A 24,218-nucleotide genomic window follows, 5' to 3' on the forward strand; every position below is an offset into this window, starting at 1 on the left:
TTTAGGTTTTACAATCACTTTTTAAAGTCTCTCGCTTCCTGGTGAAAGACCTTTAAACAACTGAAAAAACTGACTATACAGGTACAGAGTAGCAACCGTGTTAGTCTGTATCCGTAAAAAGAACAGGAGTAATGAATAAATTTGTTAGTCTCTAAGGTGCCACAAGTACTCCTGTTCTTTATACGAGTACAGTAGGTATACATGTAGTACAGTCAAATGCTTAGAGCAAACAAACAGAAAAAAAACCAGATCAAGGTGGTTTTTTCCTCTAATCTTTCAGTTGAAGTAATCCTAGCTGACAGCGATATTAGAAATATAAAGTTTTTAGACAAAAAGCATGACAATTTATATTAACACTCCAAAAGGGCACTATTTAGTAGATCCAGAGGGAATCCTATACATTCCTCTCTGATGGAAGGTCAGCTGCTGCAATGTAGGATTGAAAGAGGAGAAAGTAAAAGCTGATTGGAGGGAAATGTAGGAGGGAAGTCAATAACACTCTCTAAAAATAAATCTAGATAAAGTTGTTTAATCTCCATTCAGTTAAAAATGTCAGTTAAACATAAAGGTTTTCCTTTTTCTCCTTCAGAAAGACAGCTAGGAAAAATACCCTATAAACAGTTGCAGACACCAGTGTTATCCCAATGTTATTAATTCTGAAACTAGATCTGAAATACCATTCAAATGGTAGTTACAGATGTTCTTGGTTTGCATATAGTCTATGTGTAAGCCCAATTTAGACAAACCAAATTCATATATACAGTATGTAGCTCTCCATAATGCAGAATGTAGAGTGATTTCCATTTTTCAAAGACTGTATGGTGGGATAAAATGTTTTTTATTTAATTTAGCAGCAACTTGAACTTCTGGCAAATGAGGCTGAAGATATGCTACTCAAGCAGACAGATCCTTTTCAGTAACTTGTATGGTAGCAATATAAAAACACCCTGTATATGAAGGCTCAATACCCAGCATAGGATTTCCAAACTGAGACCCATGGAGCACTTGATGGTATTGTGTGGAGAGATGATTAGACACATGATGCTGGCTCTTCGTTCTTATTTCCAACTGCTGAACTGTATTAAAATCCAGCTAAAATGCATTAAGTACTTGCCTAATATTACTTTTTCATACAAGCAATTACAGCTTCCAGAGGGATGTTATGCAACTGTGCATAGACAGGAATCCACAATCTTGCTATTAAGATGAATCCCACCCTATAAGAGTTTGAAAATCCCTCCACTAAAATATTGTGGCTTTTACAGATGCTTGTATTTTTCAGTTCTGGTGTACAATACATGCTGATAAAGCACAAGCACAGTTCTGTTAAGCTCGTAAGATTTTACGTAAAACAATAGTGAATGGAAGGAGGTTCAAAGTCGCTTAAAAAAACGTGGTCTTTGTTCAAGACTTCAGTATCATTCTCTGCTGTTCCTTGCTGCAGCAAGTACAAAGCGAGACGTACAAGTTTCAAAAAGGGAACTAATTCCCAAACTCGTTTTTTGATTGGATGCTATCAGCCCCTCTCACCGTAGTAACTCTTTACAAAGCCGAAACCACCTAAGTCTCAAGGTGAAAAGTGGCAGGATAGGAATTGATTTAACATAAGGATTTCCCTACAGTGCGTCTCTCTCGCAGAAGCAAGAAGAGCTGCATTCTCGAGAGGGACACTTAGCTCAGCAGACCGTGCAAAGCTCCCGGCAACGTGAGGCGCATGTGAAACAGGGGATACCTCGGGCGGGGCTGCTGCGATGACGGTGCGCCCCCGCCCCGCAGGGAGGGACTGAGCCGCATGCTCCCACTTAGTCCCCAGCCCATGCTCACGGGGGTTGCGGGTCTTTGCATCCACGTGTTTCACCTGGAAAGTCATCAGCGGCGCGGAGCAGAGACCAGCAGAACTAGACCCTCCTCCCGACCCTCACTCACCTCAGGAACAGCAACAGCAGCGGGTTAAGGTTCCCTCCTTTGGCTCTCTGGCTGCAGCAGACAGGCTATCGGTGATACAGGGGGCAGCTAAAGCTCCGCTTCCCTGCGGGGGCTCTAGGACTTCACAGCAAGTTGGACGCCAGGTCCCGAGACACCCCGCGTGTCCGGGAAAGTTTAGTGAGAGACGGGTCAGCCCCCTCGGCTGCCGGGTCTCCGAGTCTCTCTCGCTGCCTCCCGGCTCCGGGGGGCTGCTCGGCAGTTCACGTGCGTGTCCGGGTCTCTTCACATGGAGCCGCCGCCTCCTCGCTGCCCCCTCGCTTCCCCCCGGGCCGGTCTCTCTGCTGCCGCCGTCCGGGAGAGAAGGCGAGTGGCTCGGGCCGCGGCCCCCGCTCCGCGCTCCCTCTCATACACTCGGGCACCGGGCGCCGCCGCACCCGGCTCCAGCGGCCGGGGCGCTGCTAGGGCCCCAGCCAGGCAGCGCGGGGAACCCAGGCGGCCGGGCTCAGCGCCGCTCCCACTCTGGTCTCAGGCATGTGTGAGTCTCTGCGCGGGGCGCTCCGCAGGCAGAGGCGGGCGGCAGCCGCCACGCGTGGGTGCCCGTTACCTCCTCGGCCGGAGCCCTACGGCTGTGGCGGGAGGGGGCGCTGGGGAGGCCGGTCCGGGCTGCAGCTCGCGCCTCGGATCCGCTTGTTTTCTGTGTCTCACACAGAGCGATTGGTTCGGGAGCAGAGGGGGGAAGAGGCCGGCGGCGCACGGGGATGACAGGCGTAACCAGGCAACAGCCCCCACCTCTCTGCTGGCGCACGGCGATTACGTCAGAGAAGGACATGGTGGCGCGGGGCGGGCACCGTTGCTGCTGGATGGTTCAGGCCAGGACAAGGGGGAGGAGCCTGAGCGCAGAGACCCCACCGTAGCTAAAGCGCTGGGCGGGGATTAACCCGCTCGGTGCCGGGCTGCTGGCGGAGGAATCGGCTCTGGGAGACGTTTCACCCCCGCTGTTCCGAGGGCAGCTGCGCTGAAGCCGAGGGGACGCCGGGCGGAACCGTGCGCCAGGGGCCGCGGAGCGGGTGCAGCAATCCCCGGGCAGCGCCGCGCTGGCCCCTCACTAGAAAGAGCTGACGTCACAGCAGCGACTCCCCGCGGCCCTGGAGGTTCGGACACTTAAACCCTGCGGAAACCGAGGCGGCGACTGGCCTCCGGGGGCCTCTGGCGGGGAGCTCCGTGCTGCTGCGGTAAAGCCCAGAGCTCAGACAGGGAGCAGCGGGGAGGCTTGGGACGCAGGCACAGGGGATCCGTGCCCTGCTGCCCGGGCACCAGAAGCTCTTTGCACTCTTTCTCCTACCCCCATTTACCTCTCCTTGTGTAGCGTGGAAAGGAAAACTGCTGTGAACTACGGCCTTTGTTGGCCCCTTCTTGACTTTTCCTCATGTTCTCATCCACATTCCTCCACTGGATTTAGCCAGTGCAACCAGCTCTTAACCTAACATCAGCAGCTGTTCTGTTGGTCCTGTGTGCCCCAGCTGCCAATCGCCCATTGTCCTTCACAGCTGCCATGCAACCAGGCAGCTTCTTATTCTAACATGCTGCCCCTTCTCATCCAAGAAGCATCTGTGAAAACAAGCATGTTGATGTCAACCTCCTGTACAGCAATTGTGTTGAAAACATTTGGTTTCATTGCACAAGTTGTATTGTTGTCTTGAGCAGCAAGATTCAACAGCAGTTTACACAGGCACAAGAATTGCTGGCCTCCAGCTACAGTACCAGCTGCGGTAATTCAGTGACTGGCTAGTAATGGAGCAGCCTCTCCTCCCATAGAAACAAGATGTTGTCAGGTATGCTTTGGTTGATTTGAACCACAGTGCTTCTGAATTTAGGCCCTCTCATACTGTACTCCTAAAAGCCTTTTTAAATTATATGCTCTCCCTGTTTCTCCAGTGTCCATTTTCCTAAAAAGAGGTTCTGCTTCAGCCTCTCTCTGGAGAGCTCCATTTCCAGATACCCCTGTACATTCAGTACACAAAACCTATCTACTGCCTGAATAGTCTTGCTTTTTATCACCAGCATATCCACACTTACTGTTTATATACATAAATAAAACTAAATATTTTGTCTTGAAATTTAAATCCTTTATTCCACTCTGACATCACTATATGAATTTAAGTGCTATGTAATTTGTTTTATTGTGAAACATATAGTGAAATTAACAAGCACTTTAACCAAGTATTTGAAAAAAAAATTACAGCAAATATAAAGGTTAAATGTTAGTTAAACTAGTATTTTCAAACCCACAACAATAAAAGGACCTCTTTGGATTTTTTTTTTTAATCTTCTGAGACAGGGTTGTGAGGCCTTACCATTATCAGCTGAGAATCCAAGTACTAATACCCAACATAATTGGCAATTAGTTACAAGAATACTGTCAATAATTACAGATATCATTGCCTTTCCACCTCACACTCTCTGGATTTAGGAAGATAGGACAGAAAGGGATTTTCTGGGTCATCGAGTCTAGTCCCCTGTGATTGCAGGTAACCTCATCATGTAACTCCCATCCATAAATGTATCCACTTCCATCTTAAAACTAATCAGGTTATTTGCCCCCACTACTTTTGGAAAGCTGTTTCAGACCCTCACTCCTTTGATAGTTAGAAACTTTCTTTTAATTTCCAGCCTAAATTTATTCATAGCCAGTTTATACTCATGTGTTCTTGTGCCAACATTCTCCTTCCAGTTAAATAACTTCTCTCTCCCTGCTGTTTCCTCGCTTCATGTATGTATAGAGTGTGATCATATCCCCTCCTAGCTTTTGTTTCCCTAAGTTAAACAAGACAAGCTCTTTTAGTCTCCTTATGTAAGATGGCTCTATTTCCCTGATCATTTTAGTAGCAATTATCTGCACCTGTTCCAGTTTGAATGCATCTGTCTTGAACATGGGTCTCTAGAATTGTATGCAATATTCCAGATGAGCTCTTACTAGTGCCATGTACAATGGCACTAATAGTTCTCTCTCTCTTCTGAAAATACTTTGCCTGATAGATCCTAGGATCACACTTGCCTTTTTCACAGCCATAGCACATTGACTACAAGCCACCATTCTATGTAACTAATACATCCAGCTCTTTCTCTGTCATTTCTAACTGATGAGCCCCCAGCTTACAACAGAAATTCTTGTTATTAGTCCCTAAGTGCAGTTTCATGCCATTTCTATTACTCCAGTCTTCAGGATCATCCAGTTCTTCCTGGGTTGTGATGCCTCAGCATTATCCCAAGGTGATACGTAACTGTACTGTTCAATCAGTTGCAAGAATAGTCAGTTACAGGCATTCTTGCCTTTTTCACCCAGCATGCCATCCTCTAACCAATTAGCCCTGTTCATCCTTAAAATGATAGGGTTTCAGGAAGTGTTTGACAGTTTTAGTTTTCCCATTACTATTTTACGGCAGATCCTGTATATCAGGGAGCTAGTATGGGACACGTCAACATCTGTAAGGCAAGTATGAGCCTATCCTTATGGTTTCCCTAATTTGCCATAATATTCAATGTTTCACTACAACAATTTATGATAAGGCTTTGCTGTGGTTGATGGACTGTCCCTACTGTCTAGGCCAGATAGGGGCTAGGAGGAGTAAACTGACTAAAACTGAATCCAGACAAGACAGAGGTGATATTGGGTGGCATGGGGAATTTTTATCCCCATCATTACATGGGTTTTCCACTGGGTCAAATAAATACTCAATTTGGATGTGCTCCTAGATGCTTAGATACTATCTGTAGCCAGAAGTACCTTTAATTTCTTAATCTCATTAGATACTTGTGACATTTCACCATAATAGTGACCTTGTCACTATTTATGCCTTGGTCACCCCTCTAGATAGGATTTTTTTGCAAGGCACTGAAGATGGCACTACCCTTAGGAACACTCAGAAACTGCAGTTAATGTTGAATATGGTTGCACTCAGGCATAGTATATTATATATGCTCCCCAAAATCAGCATAGGCTTTCAGGTGAAATTCAATGTCTTTATTTTAATTTCTAAAGCCCTCTATTGGTTGCAACCACCAAACTACCTAAGAGATTGGGTCTCTCTCATTATAGGCCATTGAAACAATTGAGACAGCCAAATGCTGTGACTTTCACTCCTTAGATTTGAGCATTTGAGGGTAGGATATTCCAGAAAAGGGTTCTTGACTGAAGTTTACTCAGGTTGTTTTTGTGACTGGTATCCTTTGACTTTCAGAGCATGATATGATACCTGTCTGTTTTCTCAGGATTATCCTTAAGTGGGCTAAGCAGTGGTCAATATTTCAACTACATATGAGTACTGGTGATAGATATCCTTTTGTTAAATCCTTTATTATAGTGTTTTTGTAAATACTTATACATATGCTTACTGTGGCCTGATAGGTACAGAGGAAAGATGTATATTACAATATTACTTCCAAAAAACATGTTAAAAGAGTATTATTGAAGTTGCAAAATAAACTGCTGAGAGCAGCAATTACAGGGAAAATCCTTTTGAGTGCTCATAACCCTGGGCTGGAACATGCTCAGTTGCTCTTTGAGGACTGTGCATATCACAGTCCAATCAGCACTTGGAGCTGTGAGAGGCTTGAGCACCCTCAGTGAAAAAGGACTCTTCAGAGATTTCAGTTATTAAATGCTAGCAAAGCTCTACTAAGCATGCGCAAACAGATTTTTCAAAGACTTGAACTTGGCAAATTTTGAGCCAGTTTTCACAGGCATGGCAAAAGGCACATCCCTGATGAACACGCCACCCCTCTGCCAAGTTTCAAGTCCCTGCTCCAAAGCATGGGACACTAGAGCATTTCAAGGAAAAAATCTCCACAATTTTTTAAACATGGGCAAAACATATTTTCCCTAGCGTAATTCTCAGAAACAACTGAACCATTTTGGCTGAAATTAAAAAAAAAAAAAAAAAAAAAGCTTGAAGCAGATACCTGGAATGGAAAATTGCAAAACTTTCACTGTTGGGGCCAAAAAAGTTACAAGCAACAGAAAACAGGGTTTTATAAACTATTGAGGAACCTTAATCATAGGTGATGCTATCACCCCTGCCTATAATATATAACTAAAAGCCTGAAAATTCAAATTTAAGATTACACTTAACCTCCTAACATCAAAAGGATAGAATTGCAGTATTAAGATACTCCAAACAACCTTAACTCTCCCCTCACATCTCTACCAACCTGTGCACCCTCTGTAAAAAGTAGCTGTGTCTATGACAAGGATTTATTTTCAGTCAATTAAAATGTTAAACCCAGATATTTTGGCTTTTCAGCTAGAAAACCTAGCAGCGTGGATCATTTTCAATCCTGCCTAATTCTGTAGCTGTGGACACCTTAAATCCCAGTTCCACTGGTTTATAATGCCAATGGCATATAGGATTTAAACTGTCCTTAGCCAGGGAACTGTCCACTGAATAGTAAAAGGTTAAAATAGTTGGAAAATGTCCCATGTCTGACATGAGTATATTAGGAAGATGAGATGAGAGTTGATTATGTCTCTGGTGTGTAAATAAACATATTGGTGATGCCTCATGAAGGCAACAATCTTAAGTAATAAATAATACCACAGTCTCTTCATTGGTGGGTCTCAAAGCATTTTACAAAAGGAGGTCAGCATCATTATCCCTGTTGTAGCGATGAGGAAACTGAGGTACAGAGAGATGAAGTGACTTGCCCAAGGTCACTTAACAGGCTAATGGCAGAATCAGAAAAATAACCCAGGTCTCCAGTGCTCTCTTTACTAGGTAACACTGCCCTGAAGAGAAAAAAGTGTGAAAAGTAGTGAAAAATATATAGAAGAGTAAGCAATGGTAAGTGATGCTGGATATAGGGAATTAAAGACCATAGGTTACAGAATATTTCTCTCGTTTAGTATAAAGTTTTTGTGTTAGATTAAAACACTTGTCTCAATAGACTTTAAATAAAGAGCATCCTGAGAATTCTCTGTGAGGTAGGTCATTATAAGTATTATTATTATCCTCACTTTACAGGTGGCGAGAGAGAAGCAGTGATTTGTCCAAGGTCACATAAGAAATCGGTGCCAGAGTTAGGATTAGAAATCAGGAATTCCTGGTTTTGAGAAGGTATGCTTTGGGGGGCAGGGACTGTTTTTTACTGTGTTTGGAAACCACTTAGCACATCTGGGGTACTGAAATCTAAATAAAATATAGTAATTTGGGGGCTGAGAATGAGTCAGCTGCTTCATCAATATGCATCCAAGGCAGTGGTGGATTATTGATCAAAAATCATGACAACAGTAGTTATCTGGCAGTGGTGGTAGTGCTAAATCTGCATCAGAATCTAGTGAAAACTGTTAAAGTTTTGATTAAGTCACAAATGGAAATTTTGTTATGATTATTCTTTGGCTAGCAAGATAAAAATAGCAAGGGTACTGCAGATTAATGTACTGACAGAACTTAATAGATAAGCTTACACTGTCATATCTCAGGCTCTAGTATTGACACACTTTCATTAGCATTTAAATTCCTTTAAAAAAGAAGAAAGTATAACTAAGTATTAATTGCAGACTCTTTATTTTCATGCATAATCCAGAGAGAAAACAGAAATTTATCAGGGAATACTACTGTTCTTGTGAGAGTGACAGAGCTAGTGAAACATTTCTTCCAAACACTTAGTCTGAAGACTGAACAGATAGAAAATATATTCACAGTGTCACTAGCTTTCTTGTGTGTTCTGAATTTTGAGACATTGCCATCTATACAAGCAGCTGACGTTAAACATAGTGGTAATACAACTGAACATTTGTTAATAAGATTAAAAAGACAAAATATGCTTGTACATGGACATGTCATTGGACTAGACTAAATTCAGGTATGATCTTGATAACTGGAAAAATTATATGTCAACAGATGTAGAGGAAAAAAATAGATGAAGATGAGAAAATGTTGCTGATTCTGATAAATTTGGGAAGAGAAGCTGCAGTCTTTAGTGTCAAATAGACACTAGAATAACTGATTCCAGAGGAAATCTAACCTTGTATTATGCTAATTAATTATATTATGTTTAAAATTGTATATCAGTGCTTAAGTTGAAAGGACTGCATACAATCTGATGCAAATCAAAATACTAAAAACATCATTGTTTTTTTAAAAATCAATTTGATTCACTTGTACTAGTCAATTAACTAGTGTTTGTAAAGGGCTTTGTAAATGTAAAGTGTGTAGCACTTATAGGTAAAAAGAAAATATGGACCTAAGGCCAGGGTTTGTCTACACATGGCACTTAGAGTTATCTTTTCAAAGGCCACTTTAATTCTGAATGAGAGCATCCATATGAGTTTAATGTGTTTTAATTAATACACTTTAAATTCACACCTTTCGGTTCAGTCAGATTAACTTTCCCGACTATCCCCGAATGGACAAGCCATAAGTGACTTGCCCAATGTCATACCACATGTCACTGGAAAAGTTGGGAATGGAATGGAATGGAACCCAGATATCCTAATTCCCATACTAGTGCCTTAACCATGGACCAGGCTGCATTCTGGATCATAAGAACGGCCATACTGGGTCAGACCAAAGGTCCAACTAGCCCAGTATCCTGTCTTCTGACTGTGGCCAATGCCAAGTGCCCCAGAGGGAATGAACAGAACAGGTAATCAAGTGATCCATCCTCTGTCAACCATTCCCAGCTTCTGGCAAACAGAGGCTAGGGACGCCATTCCTGCCCATCCTGGCTAATAGCCATTGATGGACCTATCCTTCATGAATTTATCTAGCTCTTCTTTGAACCCTGGTATAATCTTGGCCTTCACAACATCCTCTGGCAAGGAGTTCCACAGGTTGACTGTGCGTTGTGTGAAAAAAATACTTCCTTTTGTTTGTTTTAAACCTGCTGCTTTTTAATTTCATTGGTGACCCCTAGTTCTTGTGTTATCAGAAGGAGTAAATAAAACTTCCTTATTTACTTTCTCCACATCTATCATGATAGAGGTCTATAAAATCTTATTTCCCCTTAGTCATCTCTTTGCCAGGCTGAAAAGTCCCAGTCTTTTTAATCTCACCTCATACAGCAGCCGTTCCATACCGCTAATCATTTTTTGTTGCCCTTTTCTGAACCTTTTCCTAGTCCGGTATATCTTTTTTGAGATGGGGCGACCTGTTTACCCCTTTTTCCAGATCATTTATGAATATGTTAAATAGGGCAGCCCAGTACAGACCCCTGGAGGACACCACTATTTACCTCTCTCCATTCTGAAAACTGACAGTTTATTCCTACCCTTTGTTTCCTGTCTTTTAACCAGTAACCGATCCATGAGAGAACCTTCCCTCTTATCCCATGACTGCTTACTTTGCTTGAGAGCCTTTGTGAGGGACCTTGTCAAAGGCTTTTTGAAAATCTAAATACACTATATCCACTGGATCCCCCTTTTCCACATGCTTGTTGGCCCCCTTCAAAGAATTCTAGTAGATTGGTAAGGCATGATTTCCCTTTACAAAAACCATGTTGGCTGTTCCCCAACAAATTATGTTTATGTATGTGTCTGACAATTTTGTTCTTCACTATAGTTTCAACCAGTTTGCCTGGTACTGAAGTCAGGCTTACCAGCCTGTAATTGCCAGGGTTTCCTCTAGAGCCCTTTTTAAAAGTTGGCATCACATTAGCTATCCTTCAGTCATTTGGTACAGAAGCTGATTTAAATGATAGGTGACAGATGGCAGTTAGTAGTCCTGCAATTTCACATTTGAGTTCCTTCAGAACTCTTGGGTGAATACCATCTGGTCCTGGTGACTTATTACTGTTTATCAATTTGTTCCAAAACCTCCTCTAATGACACCTCAGTCTGGGACAGTTCCTCAGATTTGTCACCTAAAAAAAATGGCTCAGGTTTGGGAATCTCCCTCACATCCTCAGCCGTAAAGATCGATGCAAAAACTTCATTTTTGAATGGCTTTATCATCCTTGAGTGCTTCTTTATTTCTCGATCGTCCAGGGCCCCACTGGTTGTTTAGCAGATTTCCTGCTTCTCGTATACTTAAAAATAAATTTGCTGTTACTTTTTGAGTCTTGGGCTAGCTGTTCTTCAAATTCTTTTTTGGCCTTCCTAATTATATTTTTACACTGCATTTGCCAGAGTTTATGCTCCTTTCTATTTTCCTCACTAGGATTCAACTTCCACTTTTTAAAGGATGCCTTTTTGCCTTTCATCATTAGGTATGGTGGCTCTTTTTTGGTTCTCTGTTTTTTAATTTGGGGGTATACATTTAAGTCAAGTATACATTATGGTGTCTTTAAAAAGTTTCCATGCAGCTTGCAGAGATTTTACTTTAGGTGCTGTACCTTTTAATTTCTGTTCAACTAACCTCCTCACTTTTGTGTAGTTCCCCTTTCTGAAATTAAATGCTACAGTGTTGGGCCACTGTGGTATTTTCCCCCCACAGAGATGCTACATTTAATTATATTATGGTCACTATTACCAAGTGGTACAGCTATATTCACCTCTTGGACCGGATCCTGTGCTCTACTTAGGACTAAATCAAGAATTGCCTCTCCTCTTGTGGGTTCTAGGACTAGCTACTCCAAAAAGCAGTCATTTAAGGTGTCAAGAAACTTTATCTCTGCATTCCTTCCTGAGGTGACATGTACCCAGTCAATATGGAGATAGTTGAAATCCCCCATTATTACTGAGTTTTTTATTTTAATAGCCTCTCTAATCTCCCTGAGCATTTCACAGTCACTATCATCATCCTGGTCAGGTGGTCGGTAATATATCCCTACTGTTATATTCTTATTATTCAAGCATAGAATTACTATCCGTAGAGATTCTATGGCACAGTTTGGTTCATTTAAGATTTTTACTTCATTTGATTTTACGCTTTTTCACATACAGTGCCACTCCCCCACTAGCATGACCTGTTCTGTCCTTCCAGTATATTTTGGTATTGCTGTGTCCCATTGATTATCCTCATTCCACCAAGTTTCTGTGATGCCTATTATATCAATATCTTCATTTAATACAAGGCACTCTAGTTCACCCATCTTATTATTTAGACGTCTAGCATTGGTATACAAGCACTTTAAAAACTTGTCACTTTTTAGCTGCCTGCCATTACATGATGTAATTGAATGGGACTTTTTTTCATTTCACTGTATCTCATCAGATCCTACCTGTATTTTATAATCTTCCATCCTCTCCTCCTTTTTAGGACATAGGGAATCTCTATTTATAGATCCTCCCCTAAAGGATGTCTGAACCACGTGCTCCTGTGCACCCATCGGCTTTCCCCCAGTTCTTAGTTTAAAAACTGCTCTATAACCTTTTTAATTTTAAACGCCAGCAATCTGGTTCTATTTTGGTTTCGGTGGAGCCCATCCTTCTTGTATAGGCTCCCCCTTTCCCAAAAGTTTCCCCAGTTCCTAATAAGTTTAAACCCCTGCTCCCTACACCATCATCTCATCCACTCATTGAGACCCTGCAGTTCTGCCTGTCTAAGTGGCCCTGCATGTGGAACTGGAAGCATTTCAGAGAATGCTACCATGGAGGTCCTGGACTTCAATCTCTTACCTAGCAGCCTAAATTTGACCTCCACGACCTCTCTCCTATCCTTCCCTATGTCATTGGTACCTACATGTACCATGACCACTGGCTCCCCCCCAGCACTACACATAAGCCTATCTAGATGTCTTGAGAGATCCGCAACCTTCGTACCAGACAGGCAAGTCACCATGTAGTTCTCCCAGTCATCGCAAACCCAAGCTATCTATGTTTCTAATGATCGAATCACCCATTACTAATACCTATCTCTTCCTAATAACTGGAGTTCCCTTCCCTGGAGAGGTATCCTCAGTGCAAGAGGATACCACAACACCATCTGGAAGGAGGGTCCCTACTATGGGATCGTTTCCCTCTGCTGCAGTTGGATGTTCTCCTTCTTTGAGGCTTTCATCCTCCTCAACAGCACAGAGTCTGTCAGACCAGGGTGGGACTGTTCTACTGTGTCCCAGAAAGTCTCATCTATGTACCTATCTATCTTCCTTAGCTCCTCCAGCTCAGCCACCAAAACCCATACTTGGTCTCTGAGGGCCAGGAGCTTCTTGCCTGAAATGCACACATACGCCACCTGCTCATACATGCTGCATCGGGTGCAATAAACTGGACAGGTAGCCCCTAGTCTGTTGCTGGACTTCTGCCTGCATTCTCTCTTTACTCCTGAAGTTTGTTCCTTTGTTGTTGTTATCAGGGGGTGTTTTGTGCTTCGTTTAAGGAATGTTAAGTGTATGTAGCCCCTCCCTGCTTCCCCTATAAACTCCCCTGTTAGCCGCTCCTGTTCACAACACTAGCTCCTCTGGTCGTTTAGGAGCAGGCTTTTGAAAGCCCTGGTCTTCCTGAGTAGCCCCACCCCCTGGTTAAGGATTGATGGGTGCTAACGGGCTCAGGGATCAAAGCCTCGTTAAGAAGCTCTCAGCCATGCCTAGCAGACCACTAGGCTCAGCACCCACATGATCAGCACACGGTCCCCCAAACAAACAGACCACACGGTATATATTTCAGTCCAGCAGCAAGCACAGCACCGCGCGCACGCACACGAGACAACAAGCTTACCTCAAGGGTCATGTAATCGCGCCTCCTTCACCTGGAGAAGTCCCTCGCAAAAGTCCCGTTAGCCGCTCCTGTTCATGTATCAGAGGGGTAGCCGTGTTAGTCTGGTTCTGCAAAAGCAGCAAAGAATCCTGTGGCACCTTATAGACTAACAGACGTTTTGCAGCATGAGCTTTCGTGGGTGAATACCCACTTCTTCTTCTTGCATCCGAAGAAGTGGGTATTCACCCACGAAAGCTCATGCTGCAAAACGTCTGTTAGTCTATAAGGTGCCACAGGATTCTTTGCTGCTCCTGTTCATGACGCTAGCCAATCATGCGGATTAACCAGTGCCAGCAGCAGTAGACAAGAGGTAATAATATGCCTATGGGTAAAAACACCAACACTCACAGAGCCAGTTGCAGCACAAAATTGAGTAGGACTGCACAAGTGGCCTAACAAGAGATGGAAATAGGACAGAAAGACAAGAAGTAAGGAAAGTAAAGAAAAACATCACAAGAGGAAGAAATTGAGAGATCGTTTTTCTTGGGAATTTGTGTGAGGAAGAATAAATGTTTAAAAAAAAAGAAGAAGAAAAGCAATGATTATCCCCATAATACAATGACAATAGTGTGAGCCACCAGAATTAAATGGAAGAAAAGAGGCTGCATTACAAGTGGTGGAAGTGGAATGCCCCTGTAGCTTTCTAGCTATTTCACTGTTCAGTTAATGGTTGGATGACATTTCACCATGCAGTGTCATGGAGACACGCCCTCCAGAGTCTTGATCAGGATTTTTGAACAAATGAGACTGCCCCTCAAGAGGCCTTCCGAGGTACAGTATTACATCCTAGTGCATGGTAGGACTGGATTTGGGGAGTTTGAGTACGGTGGGAATATTTACACAGTGCATACCAATTATATAACTCACTTTTGGGTCTCAGTACCTTGATTTAAATAGCTTCCAAAAATTGGAATACAACAAACCTCATCTTTTCTTAATACCCATAAAATGTATACTGACACTATTTCTAGTAATGCATTATTAGTTCTTAGGCCTTGATCCAAAACCTATTGAAGTCAATGAGATCCTTTTCATTGTCTTCAGTGGGATTTGGCTTGGGTCCTTTGGTTCAGATCCACAAAGAGACTTAGATGTTGCAACATTGAGTATCATAACGCCTAACTTAGGCATCTAGGGAAAAAAAAAAACCAAGGAACAACATTGTGCTCCACAAAGCCTGAGTTAAGCGTCTAGGCTCCCTGTACAATGATAGGGAGAGATAGAAGCCTTAGAATGCGAGCCACTGAAGCTAGTATGCGAGGCAGGGAGCCACAGCCACCTAAACTAGCCAGTGGAAGAAGAGGACAGCAGGGTGAGTGCAAAACCCTGCTCCTCTCCTGGAATTAGGTGCCCAAGTCCAAGCTGCAGGAAGACACCTGTCAGCTTGGTGATTCACAAATGAGAGCCTGTCTTCTGGAGTCAGGCAGCTTAGGCATTCATTCTTGTGGGAATGAGTTAGGCACCTGCTTTGCTCCCCGTAAAACAGCCAGTGGAGGCCACCTTACAACTTTTAACCCAGTGGTTAGAGCACTCGCCTGCGATGTCGGAGACCCAGGTGGGGTTCCTCCCTCTGCCTGAGAGGGAGAAATTGAACAGCCGTCTCCCACCTCTCAAGAGAGTGATCTAATCACTGGAGCAGGGAGATTTGACCTTAGGGCTCTCCCACACTCCTGAGTGTTTGTCCCTCTCTGTGGGCCAATGACTATTTAACTATTCACTGTAGAACAGTCATTGGGCTAGAGTGAGGGAATGACTCTATAGTCCAGTGGTTAGGGCACCTACCCAGGAGGTAGGAGACCCAGAGTCCAGTTGCACTGCTCCAATCACCTTTAATTATTTATACATAGTGGAACAGCTTCAACAGGGGACTTAGAGGGAGCTCTACATCTGATTATCCCATAGCTCACCTCCTCCACCTGGATTTTGAATGGGACCTGATCCAATAGGTGGCTTCTGGGCACACCTACTGAATCAGGTTCTGCATGTAAGATAGGTGCATGAATGTTCCTGAATCACTCTGAGGCTTAGGTGAGAGATAAACATCCAGATGCCTAAAGTAAGGCAGCAGTGCACATACCAAGAGGCAGAAATTTAGGCTCCAAGAGAACTTTTACTCTGAAAATGTAGGCATCAAGTGAGTTTAGGCATCTACACAGTTCGGCAAGAGTTTTGTGGATCTCAGTGGAGCCTAAAACTGGGATTTAGTAGCCTAAGTGTGAGACTTGGGGGCCTTAGTCTGGGATTTAGGCAACTAAGTACATTTGCAGATTGGGACATTTATAACTACTTACCTATGCTGAATCAGATTAGTTTCATTCATAAGAATTGTTCTGTATGTGATCATGTTGGCTCTACAATTATTTTCTCTTCTATTATTGGTGGTAATGACGGATGAGCCTGTAAAGAATCCGATTTAGTTTGATTACAGCAGCAAGACCAACATGTTCACTACATTTCCTATAATATACTCATTTGCTTTAAAAGAAAATTAATACTTTGTGGGCACATTGCACACCCTGAATATCTGTTGCTCGAATTAACATATTGCCCTGACACTCTCCTCTTCTCTGGTTGCAATTGAAACAAATTCATATTTAGAACTGGGAAACTTGGGCTTTTTAATCATTTTAAAGGAAAGGAAATGGAAAAAAAATCTTTATTTCTTCCTTATCTTATTCTGTCTAGGCCATCTCATTCACAACTGTTGCTAATTTTCTGAGGTTCCTTCCTGTAAAATCTCTTTATCCCCATCTTAGATTAATTTATTTATTCTTACTTTCCTTATCTACAACTAGAGAGATACCCAATCCAAAAGTATAATCCCTGTATCATCTCACCAACTCAGATGCAAGTGCTGTCTTCCAACAGACCTATGCCTGGGTAAATTTTACCCAGGTGGTTGCTATAGCTATGAGAACACTCCTTAGCCAAATTGAACTTCCCTTAGTCCAACTGCTCTCCCACATGCCCCGTTACCTTATTTTCCTATTTAATCCCCCCCCCTTTTTTTTTTAAGTGAAAGGTGTCAAATTAACAGCCTTGAAAATGAAGTCCTTGGTTCATTCAGAGAACAGGTATGTTAGTCAACATGCCTCAGTCCTGAAGTGGAGGGATCACATTTATGGGTAGGAAGAAGTTCATTCTCCAGCTTCTCTACAAGATGTACTAACAAGGATGCTAGTTTGTGGTGGACACCTGTCCATCTGTAAGAGGATTGTGTATTAATTCTTTATATATAAGGCAGTAAACAGACTTCACCATTTGATAATTACCAGCCTGGTTCAGATTTGAACTGCTGGCCTCCCAGTTGAAGGTTTTGCATCCAGTTACAATCTTTTGATTTATCTAAATCCTACCCCTTTTCTAATGAAAACCATCCCCTAAATACAATCCCTCTCCCTCTGAGCAGTAGTAATTTTCAGCTGTGTTTGGTCTCAGCTACTTCTGTCTTTAATATAACATGAAACATCCTGTGTGTTTGATGTCAGGATGTAGTGAACATCAAGATGGGGAGCAAATAGTTCTTTTTATAGGGGACTTTTACCAGCCTGATCTTCACTGTTAGCTAGTCCTTTTTCTCCCAGCAAACAAGCAGCTTTTAGCCCGAAGGAGCCTATTTTGAACAGGCTGCAACTCTCTTCCTTTCAGCTAGTTAAATATTTGGTTCATTTTTGTCATCTTGTTTCCTTTTTAGGAATTCTTATTAGTTTCAGAGTGACTTTCAAGGCATTATCCAAACTTTTCCCACAGTTTTACTGGTACTATAATCCTATGTACAAACTGGCTGCTGCTGATAGCCTGTAAGGTAACATACATAATAGAGCCTAATACACTTACCCAAAGTAACAAATAAGACCAGAGATTGCAGGCACACTGAAAATAAAAAAGAAATGAACCAAACAACTTCTTTCACCCACATTGAGCACTACAGGAACATACAGAAAAGGTGCCTAGTGGATATACTGATTACTCACCCAAAGTCAGCAGTACTTTGCCTCCCTACATCTTTAGTGGAATTGGTAAAGGAAAAAGGAGTGTCACACCTCTCCTGAGGAGGTAGCACAGCCTCACATTTGATGTTTCTCAACTGCAAGGAGATGGATAGCAGAAGTCTGGGAAACAGGAAATATCTAGGATGGCTAAGGTCCATTTTAAAGGAACAGAACAACAACTGGTTCCTGGAACAGTTATATCACAAAATTAGGAGACCTAGGGACTCAATCCCGTTTCTCTCAAAGTAAATGGAAGTTTTGCCAATTAATTTTATAGAAGTAGGATCAGATCCTAATATCAAGGAAGATATTCACATTGTTGTCAGTCCATTTTGGGAAGTATGGGTAGGATAACTGAGCGAATAGATTGTTATATGAACAGTTTCCTTTGCAGCAATGAGCTGTGTCGAGTAACCAAAGAAGAGTAGGAAACAGAACTTTAGAACATCTTAATTTATTATGTGGTTCGAAGTAGTAGTACTTACTAAGTTTTTATTCATACATCGTTCCACCAATTTCAATGGGAAGTCTGAGTACAATCAAAATAAGGACTTCACGATTTGGCCTACAGGAAAACTGTTGCTCTAGCTAATATTGTCCCATCTCTATATTATCTGTGCTGAGGTAATTAGTCACCATGGACTCTCAATCTGAGACCCAAGGGTTCAATTAGTAATGTTTGGCGGAGATGATTTGCAAGTTTTTATCCTAATTTAGGGTAATTCTTACTTTTTTTAGAAATGCTAAAGTTGATAATACATTATTGTTTGTAGGTTCTAACTTTATTTTATATATAGTAATTGTTTTGACAGGAGTAATTTCTAGTAGTTGAACCAACTGTTTAAAGTGAGGAAAAAATAGGGCAGTCAGTGAGAAGGTTCTTTAGGGCTTGTAAGTGTGAATGTGTATTAATCACAGGTTTAATTATGTGATATTGTACAAACAGTCTTTGCATGTCTGGTTATGCCCTAGTGCAAATATAATTCTAGCTAAAGCAAGTTGGCATCTGTCAAGGTTCCTCCCCCACTCTGAACTTTAGGGTACAGATGTGGGAACCTGCATGGACACTTCTAAGCTTAATTACTAGCTTAGATCTGGTAACACTGCCACCATCCAGAAATTTCAGTGTCTGGATCACTTTCTGTCCCCCCAAAACCTTCCCCTCCCTGGGCAGCCTTGAGAGGCTTTTTCACCAAGTTCCTGGTGAATACCGATCCAACCCCTTGGATCTTAACACAAGGAGAATTTAACCACCCCCCCTCCCTTCCCCCACCAATTCCTGGTGAGTCCAGATCCAATCCCCTTGGATCTTAACACAAGGAAAAAATCAATCAGGTTCTTAAAAAGAAAGCTTTTAATTAAAGAAAGAAAGGTAAAAATTATCTCTGTAAAATCAGGATGGAAAATACTTGACAGGGTAATCAGATTCATATAGCCTAGAGGAACCCCCTCTAGCCTTAGGTTCAAAGTTACAGCAAACGGAGGTAAAATCCTCTCAGCAAAAAGGAACATTTACAAGTTGAGAAAACAAAAATAAGACTAACACGCCTTGCCTGGCTATTACTTACAAGTTTGAAACATGAGAGACTGATTCAGAAAGATTTGGAGAGCCTGGATTGATGTCTGGTCCCTCTTAGTCCCAAGAGCGAACAACCCCCAAACAAAGAGCACAAACAAAAGACTTCCCTCCACCAAGATTTGAAAGTATCTTGTCCTCTTATTGGTCCTCTGGTCAGGTGTCAACCAGGTTTACTGAGCTGCTTAACCCTTTACAGGTAAGAGACATTAACCCTTAACTATCTGTTTATGACAGCATCATTGTGGTAAAGATTAGCAGGATTGTTTGTTTAGACCACAAATGAGTTACATTAAGGTATTCTTTCACTACTGTTAAGCTAACCATCATTAAAAATAGTACCTTTTAATTATATAGATTTAAATGAAAATTAGGGTTTTGTGAAATGCTTGGAACAAATCCCAAAAACATCTAAAACTCACCTGGACTCGAGCAATATTTCAAGCTCGGACCCTGAACTGGAAATCACTTAAGTCAATCTCTATTTAAGGCAGCACTTTGAACTTAAGTGCTGTCAGGAATAGATAGGCTTTTCTGAATCACAGCTTAAATACACTGGCCAGGTTTGTCAAAGGACCACTAAGGCAATATATATAGTTGAATTAAAACTATGTTAGAGCCATATTTAAACATTTACTGTCCTCTGGAGAAGTCAAGATATAAATAGCAAGGGTACTGCAGAGCAATGTGTTGGCAGAACTATGCAGGGAAGCTACCACAACATTAATCAGCATGCTTCTCTCTAGCTAATATTGTTATTCTCTCACTTTCATTAGCACCAAAATTAATGAAGACATTAAAATATTTAGCTAACAACAGCTTATTTCCATGAATACCCCAGAGGAAACACACACTGACCTGAGGATGGGCTCTGAGCTATGATTTTGTACAAGCTAGCCCACTCCTTTGTAAATCAATTTAGTATGGTTAGGCCTTGTCTTCATTTGAATTTGAAAGTGTTAGCACCTTTCTAGCATATGCCATATTTAAACATCATTGGACCTAATGTGGTTTGAACTCCATTGTAGATAGGGCCACTGAGATTTGGTTGGAACAAATTTTCAACACATGAAAAACATTCTGAAATGATTTGTTTCTGACAACATTAATATTAAAATCATTTGGAAAACCAGTTCGGGGGAAACCATTGCTCAAAACTATTTTCAGTAATGTTTCAATTTCCTAAGAGACATGATTTAATGTTTTGGATCCACACAATCATAAATAGAACTAGGTTCACTCAAAAACTTCATGAACTTATAGCCTTCCTGTCCAAAGTTAATTTTACTAGCTATATTTATGCTAATTATTTTTTAATATTGGTGTTCTGTATTAAGCTCTAATGCACAAATTTTATTTCTCCTCTCACTCCATACTGCCTAGCAATGTTCTGTTGTGGTCCAGAACAATTAACATATTAAAAAGGTTTGTTCAACTGATGTGTTAACTAGCCCATTAACAATTCAAAACAGAAAAAGTTACATTTTATGAGTGGTTAGCCCAGTTAGTGATGAAATATTCACGACCATTTGTTTGCATTGGTGAGAAAGGGACAATGCAAGGAAGAGAAGGAAATTAGACTAGCATATTCACAACTAACTAGAAATAAACATCCATTTTGTAATTAATTGGCAACACTTTCAGGAAAAAGGAAAGTTTTTGAACCAAGTTCTAATTTGATTTGAATTACATGACTATAAAACTAGAGCACGTAAATCTAAGGCAATCAAAATCTGGACCTCCAAGCTTAACACAGTAACCCGGATGAAGTTTGAGTCTCTTTCCTAAAGCACATATGGAAGAGAGTTCCCTATTTCATAGAACTAGGGTAGGACTGGTGCTGAGGGGAAAAAAAGAGCTTCAACGTCTAATGATATTTTTCTGATACTAGGCTTTACTAACAAAACTAATAATAAAAATTCTGTGAGCATGCAACTCTTTTTTTTAAGCTATCTTTCATGCTTTTAACAGTGAGTAATTAATTTCTGTTTTCTTTGTCAATAAATTCTTCTTATATTCAATCTAAACTAAATTTGATTTTCAATGTTACCTGAGAAAAGTTAAAGGCACCGTCACTTTTGAAAGAAACAGAGCTCTGTCCTCTACGCATGATTGAGGAAAAAAATTAAGATAACTATTGGTTAAAAGCACAAGAAAATTTGCAGCGTTCCTCACAGAAGAACTAGTGGTTACAAGTTGGGCACAGGAGAACACTGCAACTGCATGGACATCATCTATCTGTCATCATCTCAATGCAGAAGCCATTTTTGTATGACTCTGATGTGAAACCCAATGAAATTCAGTGGCTTTGCATGAGTTTTGCTTTGACTTTTTAGCTGAAAGCAAAGGCCATGGACAGGCTGGGGAAAGAGGGAAACAGTGCAAATGTGAATGGACTGAAACCAAATAATATGTTCACACAAAGTGTTGTAAACTGAAATAACTGAGTTACACACTTCTCTGCTGAAAATGAAAAAAAAATCTGTGATGGAATGCTTCAGAATCTTGATATGGGAGGAAGCAAGAAGAGACTCTCACTCCTTGGGCAGATAAGAGAAGAGACAGACTCGAGGGAGATGTGGGAGATCAATCCACTTTCAGACAGGATTTACATATTACCAAGAATATCTTAACTTCAGAGTGTTTCATTTACACCTTATTACATCAGGGTTGATAAATTTAATGAATTATGGGCTAAAAATCTTAGGTTAAAATACTGGAAGATGATACCTGGAAGGAAATTGGTTTCCTAATCAGCAATACAGTATCACTATGTTCTATTTCACAGAGTGTATCTTGGTACTTCAAATCAAACTGTGATTTGAAAGAAACAGCACGACTTATTTGCACAAAATAAAGAATAAACACAAAATTTGCTTTCTACACTCATGTGCTTCTATTCAGACTGAATGTTCTCTGATGCAGCTGTGGAATTAGTCTCCTAACTGTGCAGCTGCAGAGTGCCTCCTAGTCCAGTTTCCCTTTTGAAATAGCCATCTAAAGCAAGTTTGGGCCTTATTTAATGAATGAAGCCCGTCTTCTTACTGAGGTTGGAGTTCCTACTCTCCTACCATTTATAGCAATTGACCCCATCGTAGTCTCATTAAGAGATGGAGTGAGTAAGGTCACTCAGACCCTCCAACATCATAACAAAACATGGGTTCTGTAGATGCTCAGGCTGGAGCCCAGGCTCTGGGACCCTCACCCCTAGCCCAAGTGTGAACATCCACCCTGCAATTTTATAGCTCTACAACCTGAGTCCAAATCCGCTGACCTGGGCCAGCCACAGCTGTTTTGAGTGTAGACATACTCTTATTTGCTTTCAGCCTCACTCAGGAGAAACACGTGCATAGCACACAGTCCTATCAGCCATTCTCGGTATGTCTACACTGCACTGTAAGCTCACCGTTAGTAGAGCTCAAATTAGCAGACCTTTGTTGACCTAAGACTAGAGCCTCTACACTCATTTGTAACCCCCCAATGTTGAACCTGGGGTTCATCTACACTGGATTATGCTGGCCCCCATCCAACTACCCATATCCCAGACTTCCTAGTGCCCTTCCAAAAGGTGGCCGCTCTAGCGCTTTGTTTGCGGTGTGTGAGAAAACTTGACTGTCCACCAAAATTGACTGTCCAGAGGAGAAAGAACATTGGCCTATGGGATTGCGGAATACTTCTGGGCGACTCCAAGAGCACGAGTCCAGTGGGGCTGTGTTGACACTGCAAAGCAGTAGGGCTTGAACTCTGGGTCCCGGCTTTACTAAGGCTTGAACCCTCTACTCCCATGGAGTCCTGGGATGCTGGATTAGTGGGATTTGTGTGTAAACAGAAGGGAGGTTAGCCTGAGTTTGAACCCTGGTGTTATGTTGCAGTGCAGACATACCCTCTGATAGCTGGCAAACTTGTACTGGTAGCAGGATGTTTAAGGGATTGCTTTTATCTGCCTTTCCAGTCCTAGGCATGCAGCACTGTTGCAAAAGACAGCATTGGCCAACTAAGCTAGACTGATTAAACAGAAGGCAAAAGGGGGGAGAGAGAGAGAGAAAAAAAGAGAAATAAGGTAGGGGAAGGAAAAGGACACGAGAGAGCAGGGTTGAGGGTGACACCAGGAACCCGAGTGTTGCATTCCAGGAGGTATTAGAGATTTAGCCCGAACTGATAGAAGTGACAATGTCATCTGGGTCCCCCTCTCTGTTCTGGTCAGGCCATCTCAGGATCAGCACAATGAAGGTCCAATGGTGGCATAATAGACACTGTGGTCCCCACAGGCAGGGAGGTGGCAGCCATGGCGGTAAAGCTTGCTCTGTCCAAGTTACTCATCTCCACACACCTATCGTTTTGATTCACACTTGTAATCTCTTTTTTTAAGTTACCCCAGAAAGGGGTTGATGGGTAGAATAACTTGTCCCCCTTATTATTTTGTCCACCAATTCGATCTAATTTTCAGTACACCCATTTTGGTTCACTAATTTCTAGTTCCATTCTTGTTTACCAGCCATGATCTCAACACCATCCTTAGGTGTTAGCAGTAGACCTTTTTGTTTGGATTAATTCAGTCTTTTTCCCTTTTGTATCTTTTGCTAAACAATATTTTATATAAGTCTGAGTTGTGCTTTCGTTGCCTTGGACCATTTAGAGTACAAACCTCTACACAGCACTTTGCAGAGGAGAGGCCTCCACTCTAGAATTTGCTGACCCATTCATCGATAGAACCTCAGTTGCTGATTTTCCATGTATGCTATTTAAAGCAGGTCTTTTCTGAGGGGTTGGATTAGAGCAGTGTGGATTTTAGTGTCATTTTTGTTGACATTGGGCCAAATTCAACCTAGTATAAACAAATTCAACACTGATGCAAGTGGGAAGCAGCTCCATTAACTTCAATGGGTTTACAGCCATACCACTCAAAACTTGAATGTGGCCATTTATATAGTTATATTAATTGTTTTTAATTAACTTCTGTACTTATGCCTACAGAATTGTGAAAGGTGTACTCAGTTAAAAAAAAAAAAAGAAAAAGAAAAGGCATAACAAAAAAATGTGGTATGGATGCACTGTTGTCTGATGCTTCATTCTTCTGAAGGAGGGATTTTAGTAT

At 41.8% G+C, this 24,218-nt stretch overlaps 1 protein-coding gene and 1 long non-coding RNA gene across 6 annotated transcripts in view; one reads left to right on the forward strand and one right to left on the reverse strand.

Annotated features, from left to right (window-relative positions):
* Positions 1-2,659, reverse strand: part of FBXW7 (F-box and WD repeat domain containing 7) — a 278,082-nt gene extending 275,423 nt beyond the window's left edge. The window contains exon 1 of one of the 2 annotated variants that reach the window (XM_045018642.1): positions 1,927-2,654. The gene's annotated coding sequence lies outside the window, so the exon portion shown is untranslated. Of the gene's footprint in view, positions 1-1,926 lie in introns of both variants that reach the window. The other variant, XR_006579736.1, reaches the window with a different exon arrangement.
* Positions 2,660-2,757: 98 nt separating this feature from the next.
* LOC123370931 overlaps positions 2,758-24,218 on the forward strand; it is a 61,037-nt gene continuing 39,576 nt past the window's right edge. For 3 of the 4 annotated variants that reach the window (XR_006579642.1, XR_006579640.1, XR_006579641.1), the window contains exons 1-2: positions 2,758-3,758; positions 7,944-8,036. This is a non-coding gene — a long non-coding RNA (uncharacterized LOC123370931). Of the gene's footprint in view, positions 3,759-7,943; positions 8,037-21,183; positions 21,967-24,218 lie in introns of those variants that run through there. The other variant, XR_006579643.1, reaches the window with a different exon arrangement.

This window comes from Mauremys mutica, chromosome 5 (assembly GCF_020497125.1).
Source record: "Mauremys mutica isolate MM-2020 ecotype Southern chromosome 5, ASM2049712v1, whole genome shotgun sequence".
NCBI classification, from domain to species: Eukaryota; Metazoa; Chordata; order Testudines; family Geoemydidae; genus Mauremys; species Mauremys mutica.